Source organism: Felis catus, chromosome C2 (genome assembly GCF_018350175.1).
Source record: "Felis catus isolate Fca126 chromosome C2, F.catus_Fca126_mat1.0, whole genome shotgun sequence".
In the NCBI taxonomy this organism is placed as follows: domain Eukaryota; kingdom Metazoa; phylum Chordata; class Mammalia; order Carnivora; family Felidae; genus Felis; species Felis catus.
This window is the reverse complement of record NC_058376.1, coordinates 86,098,584-86,117,884: the sequence shown is the minus strand read 5'-3', so window position 1 is coordinate 86,117,884 and position 19,301 is coordinate 86,098,584. Positions and strand designations below refer to the sequence as shown.

The window sequence follows — 19,301 nt, the reverse complement described above, 5'->3', positions numbered from 1 at the left end:
TATATCTAAAACTATTCTAACATTAAAAGATTGATTTTTTTAAAGGTCATATGGAAAAACAAAGATGCAATGCAAAAATAAAATGGAAAACACTAAAAAAAAAATTATATGAAGGGCACTAGTCCTACCTAACATTAAAACATACTAAAGAGCCTCTATAATTACAACAATATGCAAAAGTAGACTAACAGACCAATGCAATTGAATAGAAAGCCCAGGAATGGGCCCAAATACAAGTAGAAATTTAGTATATGATAAAAGTGCCATTTTAAATCACTGAAGCATAGATTTGACAAATAGTGCTGGGATGGTGTGCCTGGCTGGCTCAGTAGGTAGAGCATGTGATTCTTGACCTCAAGGTTGTGAGTTCAAGTCCCATGTTGGGTGTAGAGATTACTTAAAAATAAAATCTTTAAAATAAAAAAATAAATAGTGCTAAGTCAACTGGCAACCACTTGGAAAAAAAATTAGACACAGACCTTATACCATATACAAGGATAAACTCCATGGATTATGAATTATAAATATTTTAATAGAAATATAGAGGACTAGAAGAAAGCATGAGTGACTTCCTCTTCAACTCCCATTGTTGAAAAAGGCTTAGGAAGCCTCTCAAAATCCAGTGTACATTTAAAAAATTTATAAATAGGAGTACAATTTTTAAAATAAACTTTATGGCAAAAAAAACCCACTACTAACAACATCAAAAGACAATTGACAAAGTGGGGAAATATAAAAAGATAAACTTCTAAAAATTGAGGGAAATATCCACAACGTATGGGAATTCTTATAGCTCAATAATAAGAACACAAACCACCTAATCATGAAAATCATCTGAAGAACACTTTACCAAAGAGGATATACAGAGAGCAAATAAACACATGGCACGACAGCTGACATCTCTGATCATTAGGGAAATGCAAAATAAAACCACAATGAGATACCACTACACACAGACTAGAATAGCTGAAATTCAGAAGACTAACAATTTCAAGCAATGGCAAGAATGTGGAGCAAATGGAAATCTCAAACACTACTGGTGAGAATGCAAAAGGTACAGATAATTTTTAACAAATAGTTTAGCAGCACCTATAAAATTAAACATACTTAGTACATGATCCAGCAATCTCACTCCTAAGTATTTATTCAAAATAAATGAGGTTGTGGGATGGAGCTCTGCCTTGGGCTCCATGCTGGTGTGGAGCCTGTTTAAGATTCTATCTCCCTCTGCCCCTCTCCTCCACTTGCATGCTCTCTAATAAAAAAATATATAAATATATATGTTTTTAGGGCACCTGGGTGGCTCAGTCAGTTAAGCATCTGACTCTTGATTTCAGCCCAGGTCATGATCTCACAGTCATGGGATCAAGCCCTGCATCAGGCTCTGCACTGACAGCAGGGAGCCTGCTTGGAATTCTCTCTCTGCATCTCCCTCTCTCTCTCTCAAAACAAACAAATACACTTTTAAAAAAAATAAATGGAAAACTATCGTTAAAGACCTGTGTAAAATGTTTATAACAAGTTATTCATAAAGTCAAAAACTAGAAACAACAAAAATGTCTATCAACTGGTAAATGGATAAACAAATTGTGGTACATCCATACCATGGAATACAACTCACCAATAAAAAGAAACCACTAATACATGTAACATATATGAATTTCAGAAGCAGTGTGTTAACTGAAAGAAGCCAGACACAAAAGGCCATATACTCTGCAATTCCAAATACATGACATTTTGAAAAAAACAACAGTATAGGGAAGGAAATCAGTGAATGGAAGCTGGGGGTAAAGAGAGGGAATTGTGCAAAGAGGCATAGAAAATTAGAATAAAATTTGTTAAAAATAAGGTAAGGGGAAAACATTGTAGGATTGTATTGGAATGGAATTGGGGTATAAACTCATGGTTTTTAGTATATAGATATAATGTGTGTGTGTGTGTGTGTGTGTACATAAAATTCCTAGGTTTATCTGCTGATAAGGTCCAGAGGCAATGACATCCCAGGACTAATGGACATTGTTAGCAAGTAAAGAAGTATTCAGAAAATGATGGGGAATATCAAAAGGACACAACAGCCACCAACTGAAAGGGATTCCCAGTCGTCAAATCTGCAACAATTTGAGTAAGAAAACAGTAACATTAATGGATCTGGACCAAAACTAATGATGATGATGATAATAATAATAATAATAATAATAATAATAATAATAATGGATTTGAACCCCCCAATAAAAATAATCATGCATGAGTCCATGCTGATATAAATAATTTAATTAATAAATAGGGAAAAGGTAAAGCTGTTCCTTACAGTAGTATTCCACCTTCCACCTAATAAATGCTAAAGGAAATAGAAAATTACTATTTGAGAGGCACCTGGGTGGCTCAGTTGGTTAAGCGTCCAACTTTGGTTCAGGTCATGATCTCACGTTTCATGGGTGCAAGCCCTGCATCAGGCTCTGTGCTGATAGCTCAGAGCCTGGAGCCTGCTTCGGATTCTGTGTCTCCCTCTCTTTCTGTCCCTCCCTGCCCACTTGCACTTTGTCGGTCTCTCTCTCAAAATAAACATTAACAAAAAAAAATTTGTTTTAAATTACCATTTGACAAACACCACAATAATTATCCCAGGCAAGAATCATCAATGGATGCTAGAATTCACTGGCAAAATTATGATGAGAAACAACTGATGTATGTAGTCTCAAAATATCTCCCCACAAAGATTTCTTAATTACAATGTGGAAATCTTACATCTACAGCAGAGAAAATCCAGCAGACACCATGCTGACCAAGAGATCAGTGTCACTAGCCAGTGAGATAAAATGATATTAGTGCCTCCTGATATAATGCACTAAAAAAAGCCAACACTACTTTTGTGGTATTCTCATCAAAAATGCATAATGTGGGAGTGCCTGGGTGGTGGTTCTGTTGGTTAAGCAACTCTTGATTTTGGCTTAGTTCATGATCTCACAATCATGACATCGAGCTGCTCCATGCTGAGTGTGGAGCCTGCTTGGGATTCTTGCTCTCCCTTTCTTTGCCCCCTCCCAACTCACATGCATGTCTCTCTGTCTCAAAATAAATTTTAGAAAACATTTTTAAAAATGCATAATTTGGGGTGCCTGGGTGGCTGAGTCAGTTAAGCATCTGACTCCTGATTTCTGCTCAGGTCATGATCTCACAGTTATGAGATCGAGTCCCACAGCAGGCTCCATGCTGAGTGTGGAACCTGCATGGGATTCTCTGTGCCCTCTCTCTGTGCCTCCCCACCCCCCGCTTATGAGTACATTCACGCAAGTGCGCTCTTTCTCTCTCTCAAAATAAACTTTTTAAATGTACAGTCTGAATTCAATAGTGAGTAAATATCAGACAAAACAAAATTGCAGGACTTTTACAAAATAACTAGCCTGTTACCTCCATAAGTGTCTAGACTATGAAAGACTAAGAGTAATGAACTGTTGGAGCACCTGGATGGCTCAGTCAGTTAAGTGTCTGATTTTGGCTCAGGTCATGATCTCATGGTTCATGGGCTCAAGCCCTGAGTCAGACTCCACACTGACAGTGCAGAGCCTGCTTGGGATTCTTTCTCTCTCCCTCTCTCTCTCTCTCTCTGCCCTCTCTCACTTGTACTCTCTCTCAATAAATAAATAAACTAAAAAAAAAAAAAAAAAGAGTAATGAACTGTTTCAGGTTAAAGGAGATGAAGGAGACATAGCAACTGAATGTAACATATGATCCCATAGCAGAAAGCGGACATTAGTGGAACAATTGGTAAAATTTGATAAGGTTTTTAGATTAAATAGTATTATATCAATGTTAATATCCTAATTTCAAAAACTGTACAGTGGTTGTTGTTAAGAGATAATTATCCATGTTTTTCAGACAGAGGCACTAACTGTCTTTGTTTTGAGCTATCTTTTCAGGAATGTTTATGTAACAGTCTTGGAAGATATAGTATCTCCCTTTAGAACAAAGGGCAGGTATAATTAGTATCCATTATAAAAGATCTGGTTTCCTTAAATTTAGGGTTCCTTTCCTGTAATGCAACCCACTGCATGTGTGGGCATCTTTCTATGGGGCACTCTTCACATGGCCCTGTGGGAAGTGCAACACAGGAAAACCTAAGCAAATGTTGATGCTCCAGCTATTACTATTACTATTACTGTGAGTAATAAACTATCCTTAACTTCTGACCCAGGAATCTCTTGTCTTTTACAAGCACATAACTGTGGTAGGCTGAAGGAACTTTAGGTAGCCTCTAGGAGCTGAGACAACTTTAGGCTTATAACCAGCAAGAAAATAGTGATGTCAGGCCTATAAACAAGGACGTGAATTCTGTCAACAAGTTCCAAGTTAGGCTGGAAGAGAACAGAGTTCCAGAAAGGAACACAGTTCAGACAACACACTGATTGCAGCCTTCTAAGACTCTGAGCATGGGACCTAACTAAGCCATGTCTGGACTTCTGACTCATAGAAACTGGGAGATGATAAATGTGGTTTTTTTGCATACCACTAAATTTGTGGTGATTTGTTATGCAACAAAAAATTAATACACCACGAAACTGAGCTCTACTCTGATGTCAATGTCCTTAAGAATCTACCAGTGTAGTACATTTTAGAAGGAACACTTTCGTTCTGCACTTAAGCAGTTAAAGAGCCTCAGTCCTCTACAATGTGTTAGAAGCAAAATTAAGTCTTTCAAAATATTCCACAAGCAGTAGGGTTATATGCTCTCCATAATAAGTAAATCTTGGTAATTTTACCTTCTTATCCACTACTCCATAGGGAAAAAACAATGACTTTCTTCTTTTTGTTTATTTGTACAAGCATGTATCACTTCTAAACAATACTTCTCAGTAGCTAGAATGAAAATTACATTAGAAAAAAAGAAAAGAAGTAGAGACCAATTCTATTTCAGATGCTTCTTTGATAGCCACTTCTGGCCAAATGAAGTCTCAGATGGTTCCCACTTTTCATGGGAAAATGGCATTTTTCATTGGAATAAAGAAGCTACTCTGAAAAATAAAATGGGGGAAGAAGCAGCAGCAGAATTAAGAGTTTCTTGAGGGCAGATCAGGGCATGGAATGGAACAGAAGAGATACCTGGTGACTAGAAGCTGAGAGGAAATTTATAGAAGAGATGGTTTAGAGTAATTTTTCTGGAGAAATGTTGAGTTTTTGGTCGGAGACCCCTTTTTGTGCCTTCATAAATTTATCAATAAAACAGCAAACATGTTCCTAGGTTTGGCTCCATTAGATTTCTTGTGAATGCATCAAGGTTAGATGCTGGCAAATACAGAGTCCTTAATGAACAGAGGCAGTCGACATCTGCTTTTGTTTCAAGGTTTCAGATCGAAAAGATGTGGCACAGGGTTCCTGAATTAGTCTGGGATTTTTACCAAGCATAACTCTAAGGATGATGAGAATTTTGAAAAACTAAAGTCTGTCATCTTCTTTTATATCAGCTTTATTTTATCACAGAAACAAAAGCAGAGAAGTTTTTTCTCAATCTAAGAGAACCCCATGTAGTTTGCTGACATTTGTTATGGTGACAAAAATGAAGAATTAGGGGCACCTGGGTGGCTCAGTTGGTTGAGCATCTGACATCAGCTCAGGTCGTGATCTCACGTTCATGGGTTTGAACCCCACGTTGGGCTCTGTGCTGGCAGCTCAGAGCCTGGAGCCTGCTTCGGATTCTGTGTCTCCCTCTCTCTCTGCCCCTCCCCTGCTTGAACTGTCTCTCAAAAAAAATAAATAAATAAAATAAAACGTTAAAGAAGAAGAATTAGAAGTAGGAGAAATTGCAAAGAGTGGCACTACAGCCAACTGAGACTGTTGAAACCAAGTTTACATTCAACAAATTTTATTTTAAGTTTTAGTTGAGTTATTTTCTTTTCTTTCCCATACAATTTCTATTGGGAAAAATAAGTCCTTGACACCAAGTCCTGAACACATAATTACTTTCTTCTGTTTTACCAAAATAATGATAGTCTCTTTAATTCTCAAGTTTTTCCTAGCTTCATTTGTAAAAATAAATAAATGAAAACCTGAAATGTGTAACCTTAATTAGTAAACATGTAATTACTGTTTAAACAAACCATGCTTATAATATTCCAAAATAAACATTTTTTTCAAAATAAAATTTATTGAGTTTTTTACTAAACAGCATTATGTTACAAAGTCTATGTGTATTTTCTTTTGAAACTTGTGTTGTATAATTTTTTTTTTTAGTAATCTCCACATCTAGGGTGGGGCTTAAACTCACAACCCCAAGATCAAGAGTCATATGTTCTTCCCACTGAGCCAGTCATGTGTTGCATAATTTCAATCTATCTATCTCTTCTCTCTTTTCTTTTGGTGCAGAGGATATCTTTTTTTTTCCCCTCTCTCCAAGGTTTCAATCTGTCCAAAACTTCCTGTCAGGTCTTATATTGCCATCCCTCTCAACCTCACTCCACCTTACCCTTCTCTCTCCAAATACATGGACTATCTTCTTAAAGTATGCCCAGAAAGTCAAGACAGAGCATCAGGGTGATAGCTAAGGAAAAAAAAAAAACTGTAAAGCCCCAACCATATGGCACCCTAGGATAATACAGGTACCACCACTGCCTCTCAAAGCACAAATTTCTTTTAATTAAGATTTCTATAATAGTTATAACCTGTCATAACTGATCATATCAAAAAGTCATCTGAATTTAAAACGGTTTGAGATTTAAAAACTGAGAACTTCATGTAAGAGTCGTTATAAATATCTCAGTCTATAGGTTAATAAAAAATACAGGGTAGGTAACAGACTTCAGCAGGATTTACGCTTACAGCTTTGCACTCTGAATTTTAAAGTTTTAACTTTTTATACACATTTGCTAGTGCCCTCTGGTGTCAACATGGATGAGAATAAATACTATGACATAGGCTCCTCTTATAATGCTGCTTTTCTTTCAAAAATGCAAATTGAGGGTGCCTGGGTGACTCAGTCGGTTTGCCTGACTTCAGCTCAGGTCATGATCTCACGGTCCGTGAGTTTGAGTCCCGCGTCGGGCTCTGTGCTGATGGCTCAGAGCCTGGAGCCTGCTTCAGATTCTGTGTCTCCCTCTCTCTCTCTGCTCCTCCCCTGCTCACACTCTGTCTCTCTCTCTCTCTCTCTAAGATCAATAAACATTAAAATTTTTAAAAAAATGGAAATTGAAACTATTTACATAAGATTAGAACAGACTTCAACTTTTTCTGCCCTGGCCTCACTGAATGAGTCAATGTGATTTTCTTCTTAATTTTTTCTCTCTCTCGTAACTATGAATACTGGATAATCAGCTTGGAAATGGTTCAGAGGTAACATAAATATCACCCTCTACATCTTCTACCTCCAGCTTTTCTTTCTTTCTCACCCTAGTTTCACCTTCTGATTTCATTCATGAAGAGAGAAAAGGACAAGAAAGCATAAATGTTGCTCATTTACATCCCTGCTGTCTTTTATACCATCCTCCAACTAATCCCCAGACTACCTTCACTTGAATCAATAGTGTCTCTTTGCAGTACACTTCTGCCCCAAGCCCTACAGTCCAATCTGAGTCTTGTCTACCAGCTACAAAAACAAGGAAGAAAAGGCCTTATATTCACCACACATGAGCAGTGATGATCAATCTGAGAGAAACATTATAAAGATCTTCATTCATTTGTATTTCTCTAATAAGAATTCTGTTTTAAGGTCTAAAGACCTACTGGGGAGCCTGGGTGGCTCAGTCGGTTAAGCATCCAACTTCGGCTCAGGTCATGATCTCACAGGTTTTGAGTTTGAGCCCCGCGTCAGGCTCTGTGCTGAAAGCTCAGGGCCTGGAGCTTGCTTCAGATTCTGTGTCTCCCTCTCTCGCTGTCCCTCCCCTACTCATACCCTGTCTCTCTCAAAACAAACATTTTAAAAAAATGTCTAAAGACCTAGTAAATTGTTAGAAAGTCAATGATAGTTAAAAGAGAGAGAAACACTATGCCATTGTAATTCTGTTGAACACCATGACTTTATCCATTTATTCCAACGAGGAATAAAATAATCAGATAGTGGCCTACAATCTTGAGCAGAGGGGAAATTTAAGAGCTATTATGGCCACTCAGGAAACAAGCCTCTTCTGAAATGGAACTGGTATCCTTTTCCCCTTTTTGGCAACTAATGGTTTTCCATAAATAACTGGCCCATGGGTGAAAGAGTCACATACCTTTTCATATGCCAAGTGGGGCTGCCAATCTCTTTGTCTGATTTATCTGTTGAATTTACCTCAGGTTGATTTTCCTCAAAGTAGACTAGATAAAGTAGGGAGATGAGAGAATACTGGGAATATAAAATAGTTCTTTTAGTTTAATTGCTTCAGCTTTATATTTGTTTAAAAACTGCCATAAATAGTTCCCGTGTTTTGCTTGTTTGTGTTTTAATTGTTTCAGCTTTGTATTTGTCTAAAATCTGCCATGAACTTTCTTATACTCAGCAGATCAATGTGTAAATTCCCCCTGGGTTTCCATAGAACATTAGTCCCATGAAATGCTCCATGAAATAAAGATTCTGCAGCCATATAAACTTGAGAGCAGTACAATTAAGGCTGCCTCCTGGAGATTCACAACGCACAGTAGCAACTTAAAGATTCAGACTAGTCAGGTAGGAAAGAAACCAGTTTAATTTTGTTAACTCAGTGTTACCAAAATTTATTTGACCACAGAATACTAATTTGGGGGTTTGTTTGTTTGTTATAATACTCTTAGCATCAGGCTAGTATTCAAAGAGCATACTTTAGCGTATTGACTTAGAAGCTCCTAGGCCAAGAATGTTTTAGCATTTACTATTAGCATAACAAGTTATTTTCCTTTATATAATTTTTTAATGTTCATTTTTGAGAGACAGTATGCATGTGCATGAGTCGGGGAGGGGCAGAGAGAGAATCCAAAGAGGGCTCTGTGCTGGCAGCATAAAGCCCAATGCAGGGCTCAAACTCACTAACCATGAGATCATGACCTGAGCTGAAGTCAGACGCTTAACCGACTGAGCCACCCAGGTGCCCCCAAGATATTCTCCTTTAAATGTATATGTATGTATAAATCTAGACCAATGGTTCTCAACCACAGATGATCTTTGTCCCACTGCCCCCAGGAGGCATTTGTTAATGTATGAATACATTTCTGGTTGTCACAATTTGGAATTGCTATTAGCATCCCTGGTAGAAATCAGAATACTAAACATCCCACAATGGACAAGACATCCCCAAATAACAAAAAACTATCTGGCCCATGTGCCAATAATGCTAAGATTGTGAAATTCTGATGAAGACTGTGGTTACCTCTGAGGAGTGAGATTGGAGGTGATAAGGAGGAAAGAGTTTCACTTCTTTTTTTTAAATTTAAACTTTAGTTAACATACAGTGCAATATTGGTTTCAGGAGTAGAATTCAGTGATTCATCACTTACATACAACACCCAGTGCTCATCCCAACAAGTGCCCTCCTTAATACCCATCAGCCATCTAGCTCATCTCCCACCCACCTCTCTCTGATAACCAATAGTTTATTCTCTATCAAGAGTCTTTTATGGTTTGTTTCCCTCTCTTTTCTTTCCCTGTATTCCCCCCCTTCCATATGTTCATCTGTTTTGTTTCTTAAATTCCACATATGAGTGAAAGAATATGGTATTTGTCTTTCTCTGATTGACTTATTTTGCTTAGTATAATACATTCCAGCTCCATCCACATCATTACAAATGGCAAGATTTCATTTTTTTGATAGCTGAGTAATATTCCATTGTATGTATATATCACATCTTATTTATCCATTCATCAGTTGGTGAACATTTGGGCTCTCTCCATGAGAATTTCACTTTTGATTTTGTACAATCATACTTAAACTACTTTTTTTTAAATGTATTTTTTGAGAGGGGGTGGGGGGAGAATACCCCAAACAGGCTCCTTGCTGTCAGCACAGAGCCTGACATAAGGCTCAATCCCACCAACCATGAGATCATGACCTGAACTGGAATCAAGAGTCGGATGCTCAACCAACTGAGCTACCCAGGTGCCCCTTCAATTACTTTTGTAATTGGAAATATAATTAAGCCAAGTAATATATATACATTATTTAAAAAGCTGGGGTTCCTGGCTGGCTCAGTTGGTAGAACATGGTAGACCTTTAATCTTAGGGTCGGGAGTTTGAGCCCCATGTTGGGGAAAGAAAGAAAAGGAAGGAAGGAAGGAAGGAAGGAAGGAAGGAAGGAAGGAAGGACGAAAGAACGAAAGAACGAAAGAACGAAAGAACGAAAGAACGAAAGAACGAAAGAAAGAAAACAAACTAAAAATATACCAAACATAAATTTTAAATTACCTAGTCATAACCACTGTTAAACTACTGGTAGAGGAGATTAGAAATACTATGGTATGAATGCACATTCTAGCCTCACATCCCACCCCAGATTTCTAGAAATAGAAAAATAATATTGGCGCACCTGGGTGGCTCAGTCAGTTAAGCATCTGACTTAGGCTCAGGACATGATCTCATGGTTTCTGGATTCAAGCCCCATGTCAGGCTCTGTGCTGACAGCTCAGAGCCTGGAGCTTGCTTCAGATTCTGTGTCTCCCTCTCTCTATGGCCCTCCCGTGCTCACATTTTCTTTCTCTTTCTTTCTCTCTCTCAAAGATAAACATTAGAAAAATTAAAATAATAATAATAATAATAATAATAATAAAAAATCCACAACCGCCTAGGATAACAATAAAAGATGATTATGGTGGTATAGAAAACATATAACATATGCTTCCCACTGGGAAGCAGTGGAGGTTATTTAAGGGAAAAATCACAGCCCCATAGTCAGAAATTAGTAAAAGATGTGCAGAAGCAGCTCAAGGAGGATTTTGAGACAGAGGTGGCAGACACGGGGAGCTGGAGGAAAGCTGAAGAAAAGTAGATGATTATTTAGAAAGCCACAGAAAGAACAGCTAGGTAGGTCTCATATTTACTATCCCACCCCTATCTATCTAATGTGCAGCAGTAGAGGGCTCCTATTTCAGGCAGGAGCAGTGAGCGTGGAGCCCTTAGCCCAGAGAGGCAGGTTAATGCCCAGTGTTGACGGCAACTTTGAAGATATGAAGAGTTTCTTCATATGAAGGTATGTAGGGAATACTCCATCTATAACCTATGCCACCTCTCCCAGTCAATCACTAGAGTCAAGTAAAAGAAAAAGAAAGGCACAGCATTCTTAGATGACACAAGTAAATCCAAAACAAGATTCAAAAAAATATATATACGTCAAATACTCAAGAAAAAACAGTTCCAGTTCTCACAATAACATGCAAAAGCAAATGTGCTCTGGAGGGATATATCTTCACCCAAGCAATTGATAGTCTTCAACTTGATGAAATACGGTATTACCACTGACTAAGGCTTAGTTTTAGATTTAATGTAATATAGTCAGGACAGCTGCTATGAAGACACCTTAGGAGCACCTTAACCAATTTATCTTGCTAACATTTTTTTTGATAATAAGATCTATGTTTAAGCCAAAAAGGGTACTTCAATAAATATTTTTTAATTTACGTGAAAAAAGTATTGTGTCATAGTTTAACTGGCAGGATTTTTGCTCTTTCATACGGATATATAAAATAATGGCATTTTAGATTCTATAACATAGATACAAAAATCCTAAACTAAGTCAGTATACACAAAGTACCATTTTTATCATGTGTCAGTTGCATTTATTCCAAAAATACAAGATTGTTTTATTTTGTTTTTGTTGTTTTCTTTTGTCTTTTTTTTTGCAAGATTGTTTTAACTTATGAAATCAATTAATGTAATTTACCATATTAGCAGATTAAAAGAGAAAAAGCGTACAATCTTCTATCTACATGCAGAATAAGACTTTTAACAAAAATTTAACTTCTAGGCATGATAAAACTCACTGCAAATTAAGAACAGAAGATAATTGGGGCGACTGGGTTGAGCGTCCAACTTCAGCACAAGTCATCATCTCACGGTTCACGGGTTTGAGTCCTCGCATTAGGCTCTGTGCTGACAGCTCAGAGCCTAGAGCCTGCTTTGGATTCTGTGTCTCCCTCTCTCTCTCTGCCCTCCCCAACTTGCACTCTGTCTTTCTTTCTCTCTCAAAAATAAATAAAACATGAAAAAAAGAAAAGAAGATAATCTCTTTAACTAATAAAAGGTATCTACAAACAAACAAACAAGGTATTGCAAACATTATGCATTAAAAAAACTTGAAAGCTTTTGTTCTGAGATCAGGAACCAGACAAATACGCTTATTATGACCACTTCAATTCAATACTGTACCAAATTAGAAAATATAAGCAACTCATAAAAATCTGTAAAAATTAGAACACAATTTTTTAAATGGGAAAAAGTGTCAAACTGCACAAGATGAAAAATACGAATGACCAATAAACATGACAAAATATGGAATTCTACACACTGTTGATAGGTATGTAAATTGTCTCTAAAACTTTGAAAAACCAGTTTAGCATTTTTAGTAAAGTTAAAGATATACAAATTCTATGCCCTACCTGGCTTTCTCTTAGATACAGGTTTTAAAGAAATTCTTGCATGCGTGCACCAAGATAGTTGTGCAGGATATTTATAGCAACATTGTTCATAATAGCAAAAACTGGAAACAGCCTAAATGTCATCTAAAATTGATAGATAGGCAACCCTTTCTGCCCACAGGTCCTGTACCCATGCTTTAATAAAACTACCGTTTTTTGCACCAAAAAAAAATTAATGGATCAATCAATTGTGGTTTATTGATACAACTAAATAGTACAAAACAATGAAAATGAAAAAAATTGCAACCCCACACCACTATGTGAATGGATCAAACTGATGAAAAACAAGTCCAAAAGAATACATAGAATACAGAAGAATACAAAAGAATACATATGATTCCATTCATCTCAAGTTCAAAAACAGGCAAAAATGGACTTTAGTGTTTAGGATGTATCATGGTTTAAACTGTGTCCTGAATAAAGATATATTGAAATTCTAACCTGTGGTACCTGAGAATGTGGCCATATTTGGAAATAGGGTCTTTGCAGGTATAATCAAGTTAATATGAGGTCATCAGAGTGGACTCTAATCCAACATAACCAGTGTCCTTATGAGAAGAGGAAAAGACAGACACAGGGGAAATGCCATGTGAAGGTGGAGGCAGCTATTGAAACTATGCTGCCCAAGCTAAACAATACCTAGAGCTCCCTGAAGCCAGAAAAGATAAGGAAAGGTCTTCCTCTAAAGACCTCAAAAAAAGTGTGGGTGTGCTAACACCTGATTTCAGATTTCTAGTCTTCATAAATGGGACAGAATAAATTTCAGTTGTTTTAAGCTACCTAGGTTGCACTTTTTCACAGCCCTAGGAAACTAATATGGACATTAAAACTGTAAAAAACAAAAAACAAAAAAAGCAAGGAATTTATTATCTCAAAAGGAAGGATAGAGTTTATCCATAGAGTCTCTAGAGGTCAGGGACAAGGCTGTAACAGGAATGGTACTGACACACCTTTTCTACCAAGCCACCATCAACATTGCTCTTTCTGCATAAGGTGTGTTAATAGATGATGATATATGTGAATGTGGACATCCTTTTCTTTATTTTGCTTAAGATTCTTAGACTTCCTATATCTGCAGCAGGTGTCTCTCATCAGTTCTGAACCATTCTCAGCCATTATCTCTTCTTGTATTGCCTCTCCCTCCTCTCCTTCAGGAATTCTGACTGGGTACATGAAAGACCACATGACAGCCTCAGAATAAGTTCTATTTTCTACATCATTATCTTTCTGTGCTGCATTCTGTGGAATATCTTCATATTTTTTGCACTGTGCAACCATTATAGTAATGATTTGTCAGAACAAGTATCATCAATGGATGCTAAATCTACAGGGGAAAGTTTGAGGACCAGCAAGATGTTTGCATGATCTCAAAGGGTATCCCCAAGACTGTTTATTAGTTACAAGGAGGAAAGCAGTAACTGTATGGTGGAAAAACTAGAAAACACTTTGCATAATCAAAATTAAACTCCCCAATGAGGGACACAATATCACCTATGGAATATTCTGGCCAGTGATATATAAGCTGAATCAAATCATGAGGAAAGAGCCAACTTTTCTCATACAGGGTTCCACAACAGAATTAGCCTTACAGAAAATGACTTGAGTAGCTATTTTGTCAATACTCCATTCTAGATACATAGGAAAGAAAGAAATTCTACACAGTGGATACCCCAGGGCTTAATTCTCTCACAAAATACAGTTAAGAAGGAATCCCCAGACAAAACCAAACTGGGCATTCTACTGTAAATAACTAGCCCATATTCTTTAAAATAGTAATGCCAAAAGCTGAGGAACTCTTACAGATTCAAGATGTGATGACTAAATCAATATATGACCCTGGACTGAATTCTGTGCTGGAGAGAAAAATGTCATAAAAAGCAATATTGGAACAACTCGACAAAATTATAAAATGGACTATAGATTAAAGTACTTTATCAATGTTAAATTTCCTGAATTTGATAACTATATTTTTTGTTGCATTAACAGGGCATTATTGTTCATAGTAAATGTGCCCTAAAGCATTAGAGGGATAAAGTGGTACATGTACATGCAATCTACTCTCAAATAATATACATATACATAATAATTACATACACATGAAATCAGCTATATTTTATAGGTATGATATCAATCTTCAACCTCCCTGGTTATATGAGAAATGCAAATTAAAACAAGATACGTAAAAATGACAAATGACAAGTAATAGGCAAGCAGATAACAACAAATGTTGGTAAGGGGGGGAATGGTAACCCACGAGCACTACTGGCAAAAGTATAAACTAGCACACAAATTCTGGAAAGCAAACTGACAATGCTTAGCGACTCACATTCAGATCCATTAAAAAATTCAAATATATCAATAATCATAATCAATCTAAAAGGACTAAATTCTCCACTTAAAAGACAAAAACTGTCAGACTGGATGCAATGACACAAAATCTATCTAGAGAAGTCAGGCGTGAACTATCAGGAAAGCCATGCTCATAGCTCAGTTTTTGTTTTTGTTTTTGTTTAGTAATGGATTTAAAAAAAATCAGGAATTAACTCAAATGTCCATCAACAATTGAAAAAAATAAATTTTCAATAAATTAGTATCTCTAATACTTTCTAGCAACGAAGGCAATTAATAGAACTACACACATTAACACGTAGGAATTACAAAAAACATTTTATGGGGAAAGCATATCATAAGAGTTCAAATAGTAATATTCCATTTATATAAAGGTCAAAAACAGGCAAAACTAAACAATATATTGAAGAAAAGTGAGGTGATGTTAAAGACAAAATCCAAGATAACTGTTAGCTCTGAAGAGAAGGAGAGGGCACAATTAGAATCACATATAGGCCAATAAGAAAAATCTCAATATATCTGAAATGCAGACCAACAGCATATAGACTAAATTCATTCATCACAATGCAATAAAATTAGAAATTATAATGATATCCAAATACATATATATGTCTGTTTTAAAATTATAAAATCCCATTTTAATCACTTTGTATTAAAGAAGAAATCAAAGGGACAATAAAACTACTCTGATATGAACAGTAATAGTGCCATGTATTAAAATGTACAACCCCAGAACTTGTCCATGTCTTGACATAACTACATCAAACCTTTTGAATGATTTATCCAATGAATCTATACCATCAAGATTAATAATCTCAATGAGTAGAAAATTGATTTCATTATTGTTTTTAAACATTATAATGCTGCCCTCTATATTTTCTTACTGTTTTTCTTTTTTTCTTTTTGTTTTTCTATAATTTTATTTTTATTTATTTTTTATTTTTTAAGTTTATTTATTTATTTTGAGAGAGAATGGGAGGGGCACAGAGAGAGGGAGAAAGAGAGAATCCCAAGCAAGCTCTGCACTGTCAGCACAGAGCCTGATACAGGGCTCACAAACCATGAGATCATGACCTGAGCCGAAATCAAAGTAGGACACTTAACTGACACTTTATTGCACTGTTCATTAAAATAGTCTGTAAAATGGGGCACCTGAGTGGCTCAGTCGGTTAAGTGGCAGACTTTGGCTCAGGTCATGATCTCGTGGTCCACGAGTTGGAGCCCCACGTTGGGCTCTGTGCTGACAGCTCGGAGCCTGGAGCCTGCTTCAGATTCTGTGTCTCCCTCTCTCTTTGCCCCTTTCCCACTCATGTTCTGTCTCTCTCGCTCTCAAAAATAAATAAACATAAAAAAATTATAATATTCTGTAAATTTGAAATTTCTAAAAATAGAAAGCTAAAGAAAAAATTCAGTATTAAATAAATTCACTAAATTAAGTGTAAATTTCTATGGCCCTATGGACATGAACTAAAATTCCTCTTAATTATAGACTAAAATATAATTTTCTGAGAATTTTAAGTAAGGCTTGGAGTAAGGAAAGTCTTCTTAATTAAATTTTACATGAATTGCAAAACCATAAAGGAAAATGTTGGTAAATGCTGAAAGTACGATTACCTCAAAATGGAAATTTTCTGTGGGATGAAAAACAACCTCATGTAAGATAAAAGACAGGTCACAAATAGCAACCAATAAAGGATATAATACTTAAAAACTTAGCAAGAAATATGCAAGATCTATATGAGGAAAACTTTAAAACGTTATTGTGGAACAGGAAGCATGAACAGATATATTGGCATAACATGTCCTTGTGTGTGAGCACTAAACTTCAAAAAGCCGGTTAATACTCCCCAAATTAATCTTTATATAAAATGCAATCCCAGTAAAAAGATTAACAGATATGTTTTGAACTAAATAAGCTTCAATTCACTGGAAAGGTAAAAAAGAATTGACAGGATTTTGTTTGAAAAACAAGAGCAAGAAGACTGTCCCTACAAGATATTTATTATTAAAAAAAGATATTTAGTATAAAAATAACAACAGTATTGCACTTGCATATGAATATGCAAACAGCTCAATAGAACAGGAAAGTCCAAAAAAAAAAAAAAAAAAAAAAAAAAAAGAATAGAAAAGGAAGTCCAGAAAACGGACCAAAAAGCATGAAGTAAATTGTGATTAAAAGCAGCATTTTAAACCAGTTAAATAAGTAGATTTAAAATGAGCAAGTGGATGGCAGGGCAGTCCTGCAGATTGTTCATCTCTTGCTGTTCTTATAGAACAGACCCAGAGACACCCCATCTTCCGGCTTCCAACCACCCTCCGACCTCTTTTCCAGTCACAACCCACAGAACCATCTCAGCCATCCTCTGCCTCTGGGACCAGCCAACACCGTTTTCTGACTTTAGCTCTTTATTTAAACCTATCAACCGTGAACTCCCAGATTTGTGAGAATTATTCCACCCGGATGGAAGCCACTGCCAAGTGCTTCGTCCAGAGGCATCTGCGGGCCTCTTACACCTACCTCTCTCTGGCTTCTATTTCCACCCACCGCGTGGCTCTGAAGGCGTGGGCCACTTCTGTTAAGGAGACCTGCAAGGCTACCCAGAGTCCACTGAAGATGCAAAACCAGAGCAGCGGCCGCGCTCCCTTGCAGTCAGAAGCCGACTCAAGGTAAGTGGGATAAAACCCCGGATGCCACGGAAACCGCCTCCAACCTGGAGAAGAACCAGAGCCAGGCCCTTTTATATCTGCGCGCCCTGGGTTCTGCCTGCGCAGACTCACTGACTTCCCGGAAAACCACTTCCTGGATGAGCAGGTGAAACTCACGAAGAAGAGGGGCGACCACCTGAGTAAGTAACCGCTTCAGGCTGGCTGGCCCTGAGGCTGGGCTGGGCTGGGCTGGGCTGGGCTGGGCTGGATGAATATCTCGGGAAGGCTCACCCTCAAGCAAGACTGGAAGCCTCCAGAGCCCAGCTACCTTTGAGGGGCCCCTCTGGCATCCCCCTGGCGTCAGGGCTTCTGCCTTCACCTCTCCCTGAAGCCACTGGGCAGCCTTCAAACCCCTCACCCAAGCCCTGGACCAAATGGAAACAAGAAAGCTTGTTGCAGAATTAATTAATTAATACGACCAAGCGTGTCACTTGAGCACCTATGAAGTGAGGGAGGGAGGAACTAGCAGCAGTTGGGGAAGGAAGTAAGTTTTAGTTCATTCCTCACATCTTCAAAATGGACTCCAGAGAATCCAAGATTTAAATGTAGAAATGTAAGCCATAAAGAACTGTAAGAAACCATAGGAAATATTTTTCCATAATTGCACGGTAAGGAAGAGTTTTTGGAGGTGGGGGTAGGGGGATGGGCTTTTACATTTTAGAAGCCGTCTAAGAAAAATCAATGATTTGACCCTGTGAAAATTTTTAAATTTCTTTGTGGGAAAAAAGAGCACAAGAAAAAAAAAATAAAATGACAAACAGGAAATAATTATTTGTAACTCATATCAATGGAAAGGGATAAATTCCAAAACATATATTTAGGTTTTATAAATTAGCAAGAAAAGCAACAAAAACACAATAGAAAAATGTAAAAGATATCAATAGTTTATAAAAAAAATAAGTACAAATGTCTCTTAAATAGGGGCACCTGGGTGGCTCAGTCAGTTAAGCATCCAACTTTGATTCAGGTCATGGTCTCAAGGTTTGTAGGTTCGAGCCCCCCATCCGGCTCTGTGCTGATAGCTCGGAGCCTGGAGTCTGCTTCAGATTCTGCGTCTCCTTCTGTCTCTGTCCCTCCCCTGCTTGCACTCTGTCTCTCTCTTCTTTCAAAAATAAACATAAAATTTTTAGAAAAACGTTTTAAAAAAAAACAAATGTGTCTTAAATACATAAAAATTCTCATCAGCTCATTATGAGAGAAATGCAAATTAAAACTATGTTGTCATACTATATTTCACCTATTTGTTTGGCAATGGTTAAAAAATTAACACACTGTTGAAAACGCTTTGAGAAAAAGTCACTCTCAGACATTGATGGAGGAATACAATATGGTACAGTCACTATGGAGGACAATTTAACATTACTGCCAAAACTACTATTGCATATCTTCTTTGATTCTAGGAATACATCCTAGAAATACAGTCCTAGATATGTAAAATGACATCTATAGAAGGTTGTTATTGCACCATTTTTTGTAATAGCAAATTATTGGAAACAACCCAAACATGTGGAATTCTGGTAGAAAAAGACTACCCACAGAGTGGATAGGCAAACCAGCTGAGTGTGTTAGAGCAGGACACTAGAGAAAAAACTTTTTTCAAAAAGATGAGAATGATCAACAGTTTCAAATACGGATGAGAAGTCAAGTAAGATGAGAATAGAAAATAGACAATTGATAGATA

At 37.0% G+C, this 19,301-nt stretch overlaps 1 long non-coding RNA gene across 1 annotated transcript in view; it reads right to left on the bottom strand.

Moving 5' to 3' along the window:
* LOC123380010 overlaps window positions 1-17,666 on the bottom strand; it is a 92,218-nt gene extending 74,552 nt beyond the window's left edge. The window contains exon 1 of the long non-coding RNA XR_006585221.1: window positions 17,433-17,666. This is a non-coding gene — a long non-coding RNA (uncharacterized LOC123380010). The remainder of the gene's footprint in view (window positions 1-17,432) is intronic.
* Between the last annotated feature and the right edge of the window lie 1,635 nt (window positions 17,667-19,301).